General features: G+C 35.8%; 1 protein-coding gene and 1 long non-coding RNA gene across 6 annotated transcripts in view; both read left to right on the top strand.

The window, feature by feature from the left end:
* The first annotated feature begins 135 nt into the window (after positions 1-135).
* LOC116419409 lies at positions 136-5,279 on the top strand. 2 transcript variants are annotated; one of them, XR_004229721.1, is made up of 4 exons: positions 136-578; positions 1,694-1,844; positions 2,096-2,147; positions 4,961-5,279. It is a non-coding gene; the product is annotated as an uncharacterized LOC116419409 (long non-coding RNA). The 2 variants fall into 2 exon arrangements; XR_004229720.1 differs by having other exon boundaries at positions 1,694-1,830.
* A 1,003-nt stretch (positions 5,280-6,282) lies between these two features.
* BPIFC (BPI fold containing family C) overlaps positions 6,283-18,048 on the top strand; it is a 46,818-nt gene continuing 35,052 nt past the window's right edge. The window contains exons 1-2 of one of the 4 annotated variants that reach the window (XM_031938101.1): positions 6,283-6,838; positions 15,161-15,254. The gene's annotated coding sequence lies outside the window, so the exon portion shown is untranslated. Of the gene's footprint in view, positions 6,839-9,117; positions 9,494-14,814; positions 15,255-18,048 lie in introns of those variants that run through there. The other 3 variants (XM_031938099.1, XM_031938100.1, XM_003771114.3) reach the window with 3 other exon arrangements.

The following is an 18,048-nucleotide window of genomic DNA, read 5'->3' on the forward strand; positions in this document are numbered from 1 at the left end:
GAGAGTGTAATTTGGAGCCACAATAATGTTACATTATTATTATTAATTACATTATTACAGTATTATTTTCTATCATATTTTGTGTAAATTATACAGATTTACATTATATATTATATTCTATTTTATTGTTACATTAATTATTGATAATAATACATAGGATAGTGATGATAGCTATTATTTATATCACAACTACTATGATCAGACATCATGCTAAACAATTTTACAAATATTATCTCATTTGATCCTGCCAACAACCCTGGAAAGTAGATACTATTATCTCCTTTTTGCAGTTAAGCATGAACTGAACTTAGAAATCAAAATCACACATAAATTTGTCATTCGGTAGAAAGATTTGCACACACAATAACTGATGAGCAACTTCACTTCAGAATTCTCCCTTTTTGCATCTTTCCTTCAAAGCCTAATGAAGCAGAATGGTGACTTGCTGGAGACTTGTATTCTGACAACTGACAACTTATTGAAGTCTTTCCATTCAACTTGTTTGTGTGACTTTGGGCAAGTCAACTTACTTCTTAGTACTCTATTTCTTCAACCTGTACTTACTCCACAGGATTGTTGTGAGTATCAAATGAAATGCATTCTCTTATCACATAATTCTGTATGTTAGCCTTAATTACAGTCTTCCCCTAAGGTTGCACCATGACATGGCCGTGACCTTGAAACTTTGATCTGCCATTGGAACACAAACCATAACGGCAAGTTCTAGGAAATGAAAAGATACTGAATATGAGCCTAGTGTTCAATTATATGTCTGTTGTCCAAGAATCAGCCTGTAACACTGGTTCTGGGATCAGAAAAACTGAGTTCAAATCTTTCCTCTGAAACTGTGAAAACCTAGGAAAGTCATTTTCATTCTAGGTCTTCAGTTGCTGATCTATAAAATGAAGGGGCTGGGTTGGAAGGCCTCTCTGAGCTCCTGATCTAAAATCCTATGATGTGCCTCAGTTTCCTCATCTGTAAAATTATGAGATTGGACTTGATTCCTGTGGTTCCTTTCTTTTTTTTTTTTAATTTAATAACCTTTTATTTACAGGTTATATGTATGGGTAACTTTACAGCATTAACAATTGCCATACCTCTTGTTCCAATTTTTCACCTCTTATCCCCCACCCCCTCCCCCAGATGGCAGGATGACCAGTAGATGTTAAATACATTAAAATATAAATTAGATACACAATAAGTATACATGACCAAAACGTTATTTTGCTATACAAAAAGAATCAGACTCTGAATTATTGTACAATTAGCTTGTGAAGGAAATCAAAAATGCAGGTGGGCATAAATATAGGGATTGGGAATTCAATGTAATGGTTTTTAGTCATCTCCCAGAGTTCTTTCTCTGGGCGTAGCTGGTTCAGTTCATTACTGCTCCACTGGAAATGATTTGGTTGATCTCGTTGCTGAGGATGGCCTGATCCATCAGAACTGGTCATCATATAGTATTGTTGTTGAAGTATATAATGATCTCCTGGTCCTGCTCATTTCACTCAGCATCAGTTCGTGTAAGTCTCTCCAGGCCTTTCTGAAATCATCCTGTTGGTCATTTCTTACAGAACAATAATATTCCATAATATTCATATACTGTGGTTCCTTTCTACTCTGGTACTAGAATTGTATAATCATCAGGTTGATTTACCGTGTAATGCGTTTTCTGACTATGGTCATGCTTTAGGGCCATCTGTAGGATCATAGAGGGGTCTGTGAGGGAGGAGATCACCCTTACAAATGAAGTCATCATCTTTGAAGAACAGAAGGGAATGATGTCCCCAGTGGCTACTGATATTTTTGTCTTCTCTCCTTTACCATATTGTAAGTTCCATGAGGTAAGGGCCTATGTTTTACCTCATATAATACTAACATTTATAGAATGCTTTAAGATTTGTAAAGCATTAAACACATAATATATATGCATATATATGAATAAATATAGATATGTATCATATAGAATCAGAGAGATGAGAAAGAAAGAGAAAGGAAAAGAAAGAGAAAAAGGGAAGGAGAAGGGAGGGAGAATGAAATTTGAATCTTACAATAACTCTGAAGGATAAAGAAGGTATCTATCTCTATCTTGCAGATGAAGAAACTGAGTCTGGGAAGAGTTAATTGACTTCAGGATCACAAAATTAGTAAGTGTCTGAAGTTGGATTTAAATTCAACCCTACCTGACTCCATAGCCAATGTTTTGTCCATCATGTCACTTAGCTAGATATTTAATATGAATTCTGGTTGAACTGAACTGAATTGTAAGGAATGATTCCCTCTAAAGGTCCTTCAGAACTGTTGAGTAGCTACTTGAAAGTTGGATACATTTTTCTTCCAAAAGTATTGAAAGTGTTCTTGAGAATTGATTGTCTCCAGGGACTGAGGTTAAAATTATTGTTATAGCTTCCTGTTAAGTGGAGTATAAAAGGGTCAGGACAGGAGGGACTAGGAAGCTCTCCCAACTGCTTTGTTTGGACCATAGATTAGCAGCAAGACTGGGAAGCCCAGCTTAAGAACTGGATAAACATCTCTTCTTCCCTGCTCTGAACATCCTTCCCTGGCTATGGCTAAATAGATCTCTTGTTAACTGTTAGAGGGATTACAAGTATCTTATGTCATTCCACTTTGGCATTAGTAGATCAACCCAATCAAGGCCAGTTTATTTCCAGAAATAAAACAGAAACCTTCACATGCACCCATGTTATCACTGCTCCCCTCATCCCAGTTTCAGAAACTCTTGATTTGTGAACCACACAAGAGACTCATTCTTAACCCTGAAGGTTGGATGAGTCTTGGGTCTGGCTCTTTTCTTATAGCTTCACAGCATTTCTCAGAGGACTGAGAGTCACTGTTTGTGACATTATCTTGCTGGTGATGAGACAAAACAGTCTTTGAGAACCTCGAAGGCCTTTTAGCCCAACACAAACTTGAAATAGCCTACAAAGGATACCACAAGCTAAAATGGAGGCTTTAGAAGTTGGCCAAGAGCCTTCTGAAGTTTCTTGAAAGGCTGAATTCTAAATTAATGTCACAAATTAATGGTTCTTTCCAGGAATACTCATGAGCCTAAAAGAATAAAAAAGATGTAATTTCCAGGAAAATTCCTAATAGAACTTCACTGGCTCATATCCAAGCCTCTTTTCTGTTACTTTTTTAAGATTTTAAACATTTCTATTCTTATTTGTAAATTGAAATGTTCATGTGTCTTGATTATTGATAAATATGTAATAAAGATTAATAAATTTATTTTTAGAAAGAAAATTACAAAAAACGGTCCAAGAATCTTAGTGTAAATATACAAAAGTTCTAAAGAGAAAAGGGCTACCATGGCATAGAGTTGTCCACAAAGGTGACACTTTGGTTTTTATAATGACAAGTTCCAACTCAGAATCCTAGAATTAAAAGGAACCTGGGACAAGAATTCCCTAATCTGTGGTGATCACACACACTTGAAGACCTCCCGTGTGGCGGAGCCCCTACCTCCCTAGGAAATTCATTGCACTTTGGAAGAGCTTTCATTGTCAAGCTCCTTGAGAGTAAGGATTGTTTCACTCTTTACACTGACACCTGGGCAAAACCCGAGCATAATAAGGCCAGGGTCCCCCCTGCAACCTATGTCATTGCTAGTCATTTTGACCCCCACTGGACCCAGATGGCCCTGGAGGAAAGAACGTGGCTGTTGATGTAGCACAGTTCTGCCTCACTTAAATCCAATGCACTTGCAAGTCAAGACATCATCCTCCTGAAGTCATTGGTCCTCATCCAAAATGAAAGACAAAAGAAAACAAGAAACTGATGCCTATGGCACCTGGCACAGTACCTGGCATATAGTAGGAACTTAACAAATATTTGTTGATTGATTGATTAAGAAGGTGGGTTTTTTCCCTGACATTAAACCAAAATTTGTTTTGTTTTGTAATTTCTAATCATTGTTCCTGGTTCTGGGGCCAAAGAAAACAACTCTAATCCCTCTTTCACATATAGCTGGTAGGATATTTGAAAGTACTATGTAATTTCTCCCTTATAGCCCACCCCCTTATCTTCATCCTATTTACTACTGGGCTTGGCTCATCAATTCTCTATAGTGTGAGATGAACAAACCTATGGACTAATTCAATGGATCACCCATCATACTGTGCCATAATCTATAAAATAAACCATTCTTTATCCATTTTATTTTTCTTTAGGTAAATTTTTAGTAATAACGTTGATTTCAATTATCCATGGTTTCTGGAGTTAGTGAAATCACAACACAAGTACCTTTTGTTAGGATTGTTTGCCTTTTTATATATCCTGGCTCCCCTTTTGTCAATCTAGTAAATTTTATAGAAGCCTTCTCAGAATAATGCCTTTAAATATATAAAGCATAATCCATAAGATTACAAAGGAAACACTAGATGAATGAAGACAAAGATGTGGTTTTTCCATGTGCCCTCAAAACCTATCCCACAGTCTCCAGGTTGAAAAACCCTCACCTAAAGGATCTAAAAGATCTGATCTAAAGTCTGGAATATTGTGTTCAATTCTAAGTGCTCCTAAAGTATAGGAAAGACATTGAAAAGCTCCCTCAATCTTTTCCTTCCTCTCTCTTTCCCTCCCTAACATATACAATGAAGAGGACTCATTAGATTTCTCTGATTCAAGTCAAGTATTCCTAAACATAGAGATGGGTTCTTCAAAAAAAAATTCTTCCTTTTCCTTGACGTTAAAATCTATAAAGGCAGATGGATGGCTTAGTGGGCCTGGAATCAAGAAGATGTGCGTTCATACGTGACTGCAGATACTTACTAGCTGAGGGACCCTGAATAAATCACTTTACTTATGTCTGTCTTGGTCTCCTCAGTTGTAAAATGGGAATTATAACAAGTTTTCCTAGAGTTTTTGTGAAGAGGACTCTTAATAAGTACTTGTTTCTTTCCTACATGTTGAAGTGGATTTATTTTCTTATTTTTCTTAGGTTATCTCTTAGTTTAGTCTTTTCAAGGCTGAAGAATCTTAATTTCACTAACCTTCCATCATATAATAGATCTCTTCTTGGATTTGAAAGGTCACATAGAAGAAGGATGATATTTGTTTCACCTAAGTATAACTGAGTAATGGAGTGAAAGTTGCAAAGAGGTAGATTTCAGTTCCATTCAAAGAAAGCTTTCTAATGATTAGAGCCATACATAGTAGGAACAATCTGCCTTAAAATATACTAAGTTGCCTATTAATGGAGGTATCATGCTTGGTAATCTGGAAGAGCCAAGTTCAAATCCCACCTCAGTAATAGCTACATGATGCTCGGCAAGTCACTTTACCTCTTTCTACCTCAGTTTCCTCATTTGTAAAATGGAGATAACAATAGCACCCACCACACAGGGTTCTTGAAAGGATCGAACAAAATAGAGATGTAACTTTGAAAATCTTAAGGTACCTTTGATTCAGCAGTGTCTCTACTGGATCTGTATCCCGAAGAGATTATAAAAGAGGGGGAAAGACACACGTAAGCAAAGATGTTAGCAGCTACCCTTTTTGTGATGGCAAGAAATTGGAAATTGAGTGGATGCCCATCAGTTGTGGAATGACCAAATAAGTTATGGTATATGAATGTAATAGAATATTATTGTTCTATAAGAAAGAATGAGCAGACTGATTACAGAAAAGTCTGGAAAGACTTACATGAACTGAAACTAAGTGAAGTGAGCAAAACTAAGAGAACATTGAACGCAGTAACAATAAAATTATGTAATGATCAACTATGACAGACTTAGCTCCTCTCAGCAGAGGGATGATACAAGGCAATTCTAATAAATAATGCCACCTGAATCTAGAGAAAGAACTATGAAGTCTGAATTCAGATCAAAGCATGCTACTTTCACTTTTTTGTTTGCTTCTTCTTGTGGTTTTTCCCTTTTGTTTTGGTTTTTCTTTCACAACATGACTAATATGGAAATATATTTAAAATGATTGTATGTGTATAACTTATACCAAATTATTTGTCTTCTTAGGGAGGGGGGAAGTATTGGAGGAAGGGAGAAAAAAAATTTGAACTCAAAATCTTACAAAAATGAATGTCAAAAGTTATCTTTACATGTAATTGGAAAAATAAAATACTATTGAATTTTAAAAAGGGAAAAATCTTAAGATGTTATATACATGTTAGCTATTATTATTAAAATGACCATTTGTCAAGGATATATAATCAGGTTTCTGTTCAAGTTCAGATTAGATTTAGTTCCTTCAAAACTCAGAAATTCTGTAGCCTACTCTAAGTCACTCTAAGGAATCTTGGAAATAACTTGCATCAACACCCTCCATTTATAAATGAGGAAACTAAGGATCATATAAATAAATTGTCTCTGACTATATAGCTCGTAAGTAGCAATGTGTTAGCCAAATTTGAGGTTTCAAAGAACAAAGACAGCCTCATATTAGATTGCTCTAACTTCAGGGCTAAGGAAACATGTCAATTCAAGGAAATACTTTTACCAGAACCAGTATAAGAGGACATGTACAAATTTGTTCTGCCAGGCAGAAAGGTAATATGTATCCTCATCTATCAAAGGGATTCTGAAAAGGATGTGTTTATATGAAAAACAAAAGCCTGGTACCCAGATGTGAGGGCCTATGAGGTTTTATACCGAGATGGTCAAGAGAAATGCTGCCTCTTACAACTATACTAATCTCGATTGGTAGGATGATACCCAACTCAACAGCTGGCAGGATAGGGTGGATACCCATGAATATTCATCACTCACTCCACTTTCTCTCTTTGCATGCATCATCTCTGGGTGGAGAAACCTGCCTGCAGGATTCAAATCAGGAATGAAAATAAGATGGAAATTATATGCAGGTATGATACCTACATCCATGAAAACAAGTTTTCGTTTCTACCTTATCACATCTGAGGATTACCTTAGTCATTTTTCACCTTAAAAATAAAAATAGTTGTCAGCTAAGTGGTTACCAGTTAAAAAATCAATAGTTGCCATGGTGATGGCATTAGTCTACAATTAGATGAATATTTCTATGAATACCCATCAAATACTTGGTTTTACCAAGTCTACTAAGGAAGTGCCCTCCCTTCCCTTCCATAGTGCCTACTTGTTGCATTAAGGCTGCCACTCATTCCTACTAATTCATGTGATTCAAACCACCCTGTTCAATTTTTGCATTCACATAAAGTATTTTTCTAAATAGGATCATGGACTTAGGACCAGAAGGGACCTTAGAAGCCATTTAGTACAAATCCCTCATTTTACAGAAGAGGAAACTGAGGCATAAAGAAATGAAAATGATTCCCCAGGCAATCACACAAGCAATAAAAGGCAGAACTGAAATCAGAACTGAAGGCCTCTAACTTTGTATCCAATCCTCTTTATGCTACATAGTTCCTGCCAAGGGTTTTTATTTTTTTCTTGTGCCAAATACCCCATGTACAGTTTGGTAAAGCCTACAGACTGCTTCTTAAATGTTTTTGAATATATAAAATAAAGTACATCAGATTATAAAGGATATTGACTATGTAGAAACACAGTTAATTAAAATACTCATGGTCACCGACAGCAGGGTACAAACTCTTGCCTTAGCCCATTCTATCAACAGAAGGGGCACTAAATTGAAGGTGAAGATTGACTCAGTGGAGTCAATTCCAGAGCCAATTGCTCTTGTATGCTACTTGTATGACTTAAGCCAAGATATCCTCTCTGAGCCTCCATTTTTCATCTATAAAAGGAAGTGGTTGGAGCAAACAGCCTTTAGTCTCTCCCTGCCATCTCCAGCAGGCCTGATCTATATCTGTATAGCCACTGGACCCAGGTGACTCTGGAGGGGAAAGAGATGCAGGTAACTTTACACATTTCTCTCTCACTTCAATACAGTTCATTTCCAAATTATAGCATCATTTCCCTGATGTCAAAGAAGAAACAACAACAGAAGTACAATACATTCTCTCATCTTAGGAGTCATATCTCATAAATCTTATTTGGAGTCTTGTAGACAAAATGAGGGTCGCTTCGTTTACCTTCCATGGGACATTTATTTTGATAAATCAAGTTTTTTAAAATATAAAAACCAATTAATTTTGTGTTGATGACCTCTTAATAAATTTGGGACACCCCTTGAGTTACTAGAAGACAGCCCAGATGTTCACCAAATGGAAATTTTATGAGTCCCTCCCTCACAAGGAAGAAGGAAGTTGCAATGAATGGAAACAGGAGGGAGAGAAGTGCTTCCTTGTGGAAGAAGCATTTGTTTCTGAGGCTGGGCAGGTCCAAAGGGAGGGTATAGTCTGTCTTGGAGCAGAGGCAAAGAGGGAAAGGTGATCTGCTGTTTCTTTGGCATCTCACATGAAGCAAGTCTTCCTCAGTGATTAATAGAGTCTAGGCTACTGGTCAGAAATCAGAGCCTATTTTACATAGGCAGAAACAAAAAATCAGGGAGGGAACCCTTCCTTACTTGTCCAAAGTTACACACTTAAGAAGTATAGAAGACAGGATCTGAACCTTGCACACTTGATTCTGAAGCCAATCCTGTCAAGAAGAAACTGAATGACCACTTGCTGGTAATGAATGTTGATCTGAAAAGGACCTTATGGGTCCTGGAATCCAGTATCTTTATTTACAAAAAAAAAAAAAAATAGAAGCAGAGGAAATTTAAGTAAAGTACCCAACCTCACTTAAGCAGAGCTTAAAACAGCTACAATTTGAACTCAGCTCCTATGATTCTAAATGCTAACCTCCCAGATTCCCACTGCACTAAAGAAAAGTTCTTGTCACCTCCCAAATGAAAGATGCTTGAAAGAAACTGAGTAGCAGCGGCCAACAGCACTTGTAATACTCAATAGCAGTACAAGTCAGCAGCAGCACCAGCAGCAGTAACAATAGTAACAGGAGAGGTCAACAGCAGCAGTTAACAGCAGTCATAATAATAGCATCAGTAGGAGTAACAGTAATAGGAGTGGTAGTAGTAGCTGCTGTCAGCAGCAGCAGCAGTAGCAGTAACAAGTAGCAATAATCATAGTAATAATAGGAGCAGGAGCACCAGCAGCAGCAACAGTCAACAGTCAACAGCAGTAATAATAGTAACAGTAAAAGCAGCAGCAGCAGCAGCAGCAGTAACAGCAGTTGTAACAGTAGCAATAGTAATGAGCAGCAATCAACAGCAGTCAGCAGCAGTAGTGATAGCAGTAGTAATCAGAAGTAGTCAGCAGCAGCTAGCAATTGTAAGAGTAGGAACAGCAGCAGCAATATTAATAGTCATAGTAGTAGTAGTAGGTAGCAGCAAACAGCAGCAGTCAGAAGTAGTAGTAATAGCAGAAGGCAGTAGTCAATAGTAGTAATAGTGAGCAGCAGAAGTAGTCAGCAGTTGCAGCAGCATTCAGCAGCAGTGGTAGTAGTAATAGCAGCAGAAGCAGCAGCATTAGCAATAGTATAGTATCATCAGTCGCATTCTCTCTTCCAGTTATCAAAGTCCAGGAGCAAGATGATTAGTGATGGACCAGAATGAAGTAAGTGCCCAAGCTCTCTATAAGCCCTCTATAAGCCCAGGTCTGAGAAACAAAGCAGGTTAAAATTTCCTTGTTGACCAGTACTGATTGAGATTGGGTCCATTAGCTAATAATAATAGTCCATATTTCAATACTACTTTAGGACTACAAAGAAAATTCCTCACAACAACTTAATAAGATATGAAATGCAAATATTATTATTTTTCCCATTTAAGTGTAAGGAACCTGAAGCTCAATGATTTTAAGTGACTTTAAATGTCTGAGATCATAAAGCAAGTTAGAATCAGAGGTAGGACTCAAATTTGTCACCAAAATCCAAACCAATGCTCTTCCACATCAACACATCATGACAAACAGCTACCTTCCACAAAGGGAAATCTTCCTGTTCTCAGGACTAGTGTGATAGAGACCTACCTACCTTGTTTATTTACAGCATCTTTTAAAATTTCATAATTGTCATTGTGTTTACATTGTTTTGATGTTTTAATTAAGGATGTGCCTGTGTGCCACTGGGACTAATTCATTGTCAACCATTATTGCATGAAATCATTAATCTTACTTTCTATCTTATATTAGCAAAGATTAATCACCAAATGTTTTTCCTAATCTGCTTTTCCTTAGGTGAAAACTTTTCCTGCTGTTAAATTTCCCTCCCAATTAATCTAAAACTTTGTCCATAATTTGCCTAATTTCTTCTTAAAGAGGATTACTTTAATATATGGGCTAGATTAGAAGAGTCCTGACATCTTTTCCGAATTACCAATTCTGTGATTCTTATGAATTGATCAATTTATTAATAGCTAGCATTTATATAGTATTTCAAGACTTGCCAAAAATGTTATCTCATTTGATCCTCACAACACTGGTAGGTAGATGCTTTATTAACTAACATTTTACATAGGAGAAAACTGAGAGGCACCTTACTCAGTGTTTTCCCATAATAAATCATTTAGTAAATGTTTGTTTATAAATTAATTATCATCACAGCAGAACATCTAGCAACTAAATACATGTTGATTGAGATTAATTATACCTCTGTTCTTAGAGTTCTTGGTCATCTCTTGGAAGTAGGCTGGTATAAATTCTATTTTTGCCTATTTTCCCTTTAAATCCTGTTACATAGTATGTATATGATAAATATTGATTGGCTTGAACTGAATGAAATTAACAAAACTAAGTGTCCTCTGCTTATCATGCTGAGTCAAAATGTTTTAATGAAGACACACAATAACATCAAATAATCTCCTATCTCAAATAGAATTAAAGAAATACTGAGTGAGGAAGTTACACAATAATTGACAAACCTACAGTACTCATCCCCAAGGAATGTTACTTTAGGAAGTCCTTATAAAAAATTCTAGAGAGGTGTTGTTCCTTATAAATAAATAAATTATAATAGCACCTGTGCTCGCATCCCTTTCAAATAAGATCTAAGATGTCATATTTCATGTTTCAAAGCTAATTCCATTCCAAAGTCCAGATGATGTTTAAAATGTATTTTTGTAGGTGATCAATCAAATGATCCATAAGCACTGGTTAAGCACCAACTATGTACTAGATATTATTCTGGACATTAGAGATATAAAGACAAAAATAACCTAGTTTCTGCCCTCAAGAAATTTCCATTCTACTAGAAGGAATATAATATGTGCAAAGAGAGTGATAGAAAATCTGCCTGGAAAGGAGGGCTAGAAACAGTTGTAAAGTGTTTTAAATGCCAGACAAAGGAGTTCCTGTTTTTAGCCCCAAGACAATGGGGAGTCATTGAAGCTTCTCAGGAAAGAGATCTGACTTAGTGAGATGGGTTTTGGGAACATCTGTTGTGTGAAGAATAGATGGGAGTGAGGAAGGATCTGAGGCAGAGAGACTGTTACATTGGTCCAAGATATGAAAGTAAGATAATTAGTGCCTGGACAAATGAGATTGTGAAGTAGGTAAAGATAAGGCAGATGAGAAATGTGCCAGAGATGAAATCCATAAGAACAGGCAATTGATTATGTATGGGGGAGAAAGAGACAATCAAAATTTGAAGATGGGGTGATTATAATCATGAGGGTATCCTCAATATGTGACAAAACGTTCTAGAGATATTCTGTGTAATTAATCATTTTATTAATAAAACTAACATTTTTTAATAAAAAGTCAGTAGCTCTCTCGAATACCAAAGACAATCATAGTGGCAGGTTCACAGCTTATATGTCCTTCAAAGAGGGATGTTCTTAAGGGTGGCAATCAGCTCTAATTGATTAACTATTAATGAAAGAATGAGATACTACACTGAGTAGCCAAATCTATTCTAATGAACTTTGTTTATGTCATTTACTTCTAAGTTACCCCCAGTCTTAGACAAGCTATTCAAAGAGTTTATTCCCACCCAAACCTGAGTAGGGCACAATGGGCTGGGCTCTGAAGAAGACTGTTTAAAAAAATTAATCCAATCTCAGTAACATACTTCCAGAGATTGGATCTTAAAATGAGGGCTATAGAAAAAGGGAGGAACTCTGGATCTCCCCAAATCATTGGTTATTAATAATAATTTCTCTGAGTAGACACAGGAAAATTAGGAAAAAATAGGGGGTTTAGGGAAAAAGATAATAAGCCTATTTTGAACATTCTGATTTCAAAAGGCCTAGTAGGCCTTTTGTGGTGGGACATTGGTAAGAATCTTGAAAACAGGTCTTGTGATACCGACAGTGTTTCAAGTCACATGGGAACTAGGGAATGTTGCTGGACAGTAGGCCTGAGATGTAGGCAGATAGAGCACAAAAGGATCTTTGTGTATGCACAGTGGAAGACTTTGCTCTGAGGTCATGACCCCTGGCATCTTCACTGGCATATGAAAAACACTGAACAGAGGGCAGAAGGAGGCCCTTATCAACTCATATTCTTGCCTTTTTGTTTTATTTTATTATATTTGTTTATTTTATTTTTTCACTTTCGATTTTTTAAAATTTATTTTCTCTTCCCCTCTCCTACTGAAAACAGAAAATAAAATCCTTGTATCAAATATCTTGCTCTGTGTTTGACAATGATATGTGCCCTTACAATCTGAGTAAACCCACTTTTTATACTCTCTGCTTGTGTGTCAGTCCACAAGCTTTTATTAAGGACTTACTATGTGCCAGGCACTATGCTAATACATAGAGATACAAAGAAAGGAAAAATACAGTCTCTGTTTTTTAAGCTTTCTTAATAAATATTTTATTTTTCCTAATTGCATATAAAAAATTTTTAATATTAATCTTTTAAAACTTGAGCTCCAGCCTTCCCTTCCCCATTCCCTGAGATGGTAAGAAATTTGATAAGGGTTATATAAATCTAATCATGGAAAATATATTTCTATATTAGTTATATTGTAAAGAAGACACAAACCAAAATGTGCTTCAATCTGCATTAAGACTCCAGTGATTCCTTTTCTGGAAATGGAATAGGTTGGGTTTTTTTTTATCATAAGTCCCTTAGAATTGTCTTGGATTATATACAGCTGAGAACAGCCAAGTCATTCATGGTTGATCATTTTTACAATACTGCTGTTACTGTGTATAATGTTCCCTTAGTTCTGCTCATTTCACTTTGCATCAGTTCATGTAAGCCTTTCCAGGTTGTTCTGATAACATCCTACTCATCATTTCTTATAGTACAATAGTATCTCATCAATAATCACATACCACAACTTCAGTCATTCCCCAGTTGATGAGCATCCCCTCAATTTCCAATTCTTTGCCACCACAAAAAGAGTTGCTATAACTGTTTTTGTACAAATAGGTCCTTTTCCCTTTTGTGAGGATCTCTTTGGGATACAGACCTAATAAAGATGTTGTACATTTTATTATATATAATAAATGCAATATTTATATAAATATACAAATAAATATAAAAAATAAAATAATAAAGATGGGCACAAACAGTATGCACGGTTTTATTGCCCTTTGGCCATAGTTCCAAATTGTTCTACAGAATGGTTGCATTAGTTCACAGTTCCACCAACCCTGATACATTAGGGTTCCAATTATTCTATATCTCTTCCAACATTTGCCATTTTCATTTTCTGTCAAATAAGCTAATCTTATAGGTATGATATGGTACCTCAAAGTTGTTTTAATTTGCATTTCTCTAATCAATAGTGGCTTAACTAATTTTTTCATCCGGCTATAGATAGTTTTGACTTCATTTCTTGTTCATACTCCTTGATCATTTATCAATCAAAGAATCCTTGAATTCTCATAAATTTCACTCAATTCTCTATATATTTGAGAAATGTGGCCTTTGTCAGAGATATTTGCTATAAAATAAATTTTCCCAGCTTTCTGCTTTCCTTCTAATCTTCATTGCATTGACTTTGTTTATACAAAAAATTAACAAAATCGAAATTATCCATTTTACATTTCATAATGCACTCTCTCTTTTGTTTGGTCATAAATTCTTTCCTTTTCCATAGATCTGACAAGTAAAACATTCCCTGCTCTCCTAATTTATTTATGATATCACTCTTTATATCTAAATCATGTACCTATTTTCATCTTATTTTATTAAATATTAGTTTTTCCTGCCATAGTTTTTTCCTAGTTTTCCCAAAAGTTTTTGTCAAAAAGTGAATTTTTATCAGTCCCCACTCTTGAAGAACTCACAGCTAAAGAGAGAAACACAGATACACAATTATATATAAATAGTTTATATAAGGATAAACTGGAGGTAATCAACAGAGGGAAGACAGTGGCATTAAAAGGGCTCAGAAAAGCTTCTGGTAGAAGGTGGGATTTTATTTTAAGAGGCACATTAGTCATTAGTCCTTGCCACTCAAAAACCTGAATTGAAAACAACAGTCAGTCAGCTTCCTAAAACAGAAATTCAAATAGATGCTGTCTAAGAGAGGGGGGAAGGGGAAAGAAGGGAGAAAAAAATTTGGAGCACAAGATTTTGCAAGAGTGAATGTTGAAAATTATTTATGCACATGTTTTGAAAATAAAAAAAACTTAAAAAAAAAAAAAGAAATTCAAGTAGAGACGATCAACAATCAACTGGAGATACAAGCCTAGAGCTTGGGAAAGAGATGGGAGCTAGATATGTCGATTAGAGAGTCATTTGCATAAAGATGATACTGTTGTTAAATACATAAGAGTTTCTGAATCATCTAGCACCAGTGCCCTAACCAGAAGAACCAGTGACCTGCCCAGTAAAGAAACCCCCATCCAGATTCCAGGAACATAGATAGATCTAGTGCTGCAAGAAACTTTACATGTCATTTAATCTAAACCTGATTTCTCAGATAAAGAAACTAGTCCCAAGAATTTAAATTATTTATTATTAGGGAATAGCAGAGTCAAGATTTGAACTCAGATCCACTGACCCCATTTTCTATCATTCTATAGTAACCAGTGTTATTTAAGAACCCTTATGTTCAAAGTACTAGAAGCTCCTTGTAATTAACCTGGCGAAGAAGGGACTTAATTCCTTTCTCAAGGTACATGTGTGTTTTCCAGGGAGATGATTAGAAAGGTAGTATTGTCTGTTCAGCCAGTTAGAGTATAGTTTTTCAAGCATACTGTCATTGCTTAATTGCAATGAAGTAATTATTTATTGTATTTTGAAAGAGGCTTTTAAAAAAAATCCACCCCAGAGATGATTCAGACCAATAATTATCTTGGCTCTATTACTGCTGAGTTTCAGGCACAAAGTGTTGAACTTACTGGCTTCAAAGGAGAAGGGGAGACAGGAGCCAGCTAGGGCAGAAGGGCTGCTGTCCAGCGTCTCCCTGCTTAAGGTAAGACTCATTGGAACAACCTGTCACCTTCATTCAGTACGTGACCCTTGCAAGCCCTTATCCCTGGAGACAAATTGTAAATTATTATGATTGTGTGTGTGTGTGTGTGTGTGTGTAGTTTTTCTCCTTATCCCAGAGGCTGCTTAAATAAGAGGCACAGTGAAAATTGTGAACATCTGTAAGACCTACCACCAGTAGGAAAAAAAAATGTAGTTAGCATATTTATTTCATTAGATTCCCATTGTCAGGATAATGTCAGGGAAGTGGATCAGTATTCCTTACATCTTGTAGCCAGGAAGTATTTGTGCACTCCTGGACTTATTCCATCTGGTAGAGGAGGATAATAGATTGCCCCTAAAATCCTTTGCACTCTAGAATTCTGAGATGTTCTCACTTTAGTGGGGGAACCAAAGTGCCATGTTCAGCTGAAATAAAAATGCAAGCAATCTCCCACGATTGGCATAGTGGAGTCTTAGCCATTGAGAATTGTGAGTCATATGGTCTAGCTTAAGCAAAAGCTAAAACTCATCCCTGTCTTATTTGCCTCAATTCTCTAAATTGGTCAGACTTAGTTGTGTGGGGATTAGAGGGAAAAACTTAACCTAAATATTCCAATTCATTATGTTATCTGAACCTGATTTTTAAGATCTGGAATTTTAGAGAATTTTTCACCTAAATAAAATCCCTAGAAATATTGTCCATTTTCAATAATGGGGGGGGGGGGAAGTGGAGTGGAGAGAAGACCTTGATTCAAGTCCTTAGTTCTGCCTCTAATTAGTCAAACTAAGCTAATCGATTTTGTGTTTTAATTTCTTTATCTGTAAAGTAAGTATCTGTGCTCTATTAACCTTGATGGGGTTGTAAGAAGCTAGTGAGATATGGAGGACTGTGATAGGACTTTGTAAACTGTAAACTGTGATTGAAATGTAAAGGATTCTTACAATTGATCATTTGATTTCTCTTGAATTAGACTTTTTAGCAAGATAGAGATTTCTAAATGATAACTTATATAGGCTTGGTGATAACCTTACTCCTCAGACTTATATGAACAAAACGGAACGAAAGGGTAGAGAGCCATGAGTCTGGAATCAAATAGCATTTCTGTTATCTAGACTACCTTTGTGACTTTGGGAAAGTCACCATATCTCAGGGCCTCAGTTGTCTGAGGAGTCACTGGAGTAGCTGATCTCTTTTGTCTCCTCCAACTATAATTGTATAATCCCATGATCCTTAAGGTCCATTTCAATCTCAAATGCTCCAATCTATAACATACTCAATGATGTCAGATGACAAACTCAATGCAGATATAAGACTGCAAGAAAAGTACTATACTTATAAGTATCTGAGTTCAAATCCTAGTTCTATTTAATCTTGAGGAAGTCACTATATTACATTAGTAAATATTTCACAAATTTATTGGACTTCTATACTTTCTTCCAATTCTCACTATGAAGAACAAGAATAATTACCATTTTTAATCACTTGAAGATTTGAAAAATGCTTTACAAATATTATCTCATTTGATTCACTCAGAAGCCCTGGGAGACAGTAATAATAGTACTATCTCCCTTTTCTACAATTTTATAGATGGAGAAACTGAGACTGGAAGACTAGTGGCCATAGCAGAGACAGGATTTGAATTCAGTCTTTCCTGGACCCATGTCTAGTTCTCTCTTTCCCATATTACCTAAAATATTTCTCTTTTCCATATTATCTAAAAACACTTCTTCCCCCATGAACAGAACCAAAAAATTTATTTTTAGGGATATTTTTACAAAATTGTATTGTATCTGACAAGTTCAAGTGGACATTTCTTTTTCCTGACTATTGACTAGAATCAGTTAAATATAATTTACGTTATACTGGAAATACAGAAAATCATAAATTTAAAAAACTCAATTTTGCTTCAGCATATGAGCATGCCTACTATATATTTTGTACTTATGGAGGACAATAGATATTTTTTACTTTTAAGACTTCTAACCTTTGCAAGAGTGCCTTCCCTAACACTGAATAACCAACTGGAAGAATTTCAAATTCATGTTGGGTTCTTTTTTACAGAGAACCAACTCTGCCCTTGCTTGTCAGCTAGTTAAATGGTCTAAATTTTTAATAGTCATCTGCTCTTTACATAGAACGGTTCTTTTTCTCCCCTTACTCATTAATTATCACTTTATCCAAACATTTTAACTGAAAGTTATACACACTCTCCCTTTAGTCCCTAGTAATTTCATGTGCTCATAAATTTCCAAGAGAAAAACATCCTCCTTGGCTTCAGATATTCATTCTTAGAACAACTTCTAACTGACACATTTAAAGAATTCTGGGAAAATTCCTACTGTCATTTTGAATATGGGAAATACTGCTTTTTTAAACATTAAATTAATCTGAAAACTCTTGCCATGCCCATCAAGCTCAAATGTATTTGACTTCAAAATTTAAAAAAAAAAATCTTCAGTCAACTCTTAATTTCAAGCTGAAGCATTTAACCTTTTTTTGGATCAGAGGCCTTGTCCATGGAGTTGGATGAAGCCTGCAGGCCTCTTCTCAGAATCATACTTTTAAATTAAAAGAAATGTTAAATTTCAGTGAGAGATTAATGAAAATAAAGATATCATTTTTTTCCATCTGAGTCTACAGACACTTCCCCTGAAAATCTACCCATATGTGGTTCGTAGACTCCAGGTTAAGAATTCCTGACTTTTAAGTTTACCCCTGTGTACAGTACCACACATTCTCTGAATTAAAATGAAAGGCCTAGCATATAAGAGAAATTTTGCAAACACTGGAAATG

Source organism: Sarcophilus harrisii, chromosome 5 (genome assembly GCF_902635505.1).
Source record: "Sarcophilus harrisii chromosome 5, mSarHar1.11, whole genome shotgun sequence".
Classification (NCBI taxonomy): domain Eukaryota; kingdom Metazoa; phylum Chordata; class Mammalia; order Dasyuromorphia; family Dasyuridae; genus Sarcophilus; species Sarcophilus harrisii.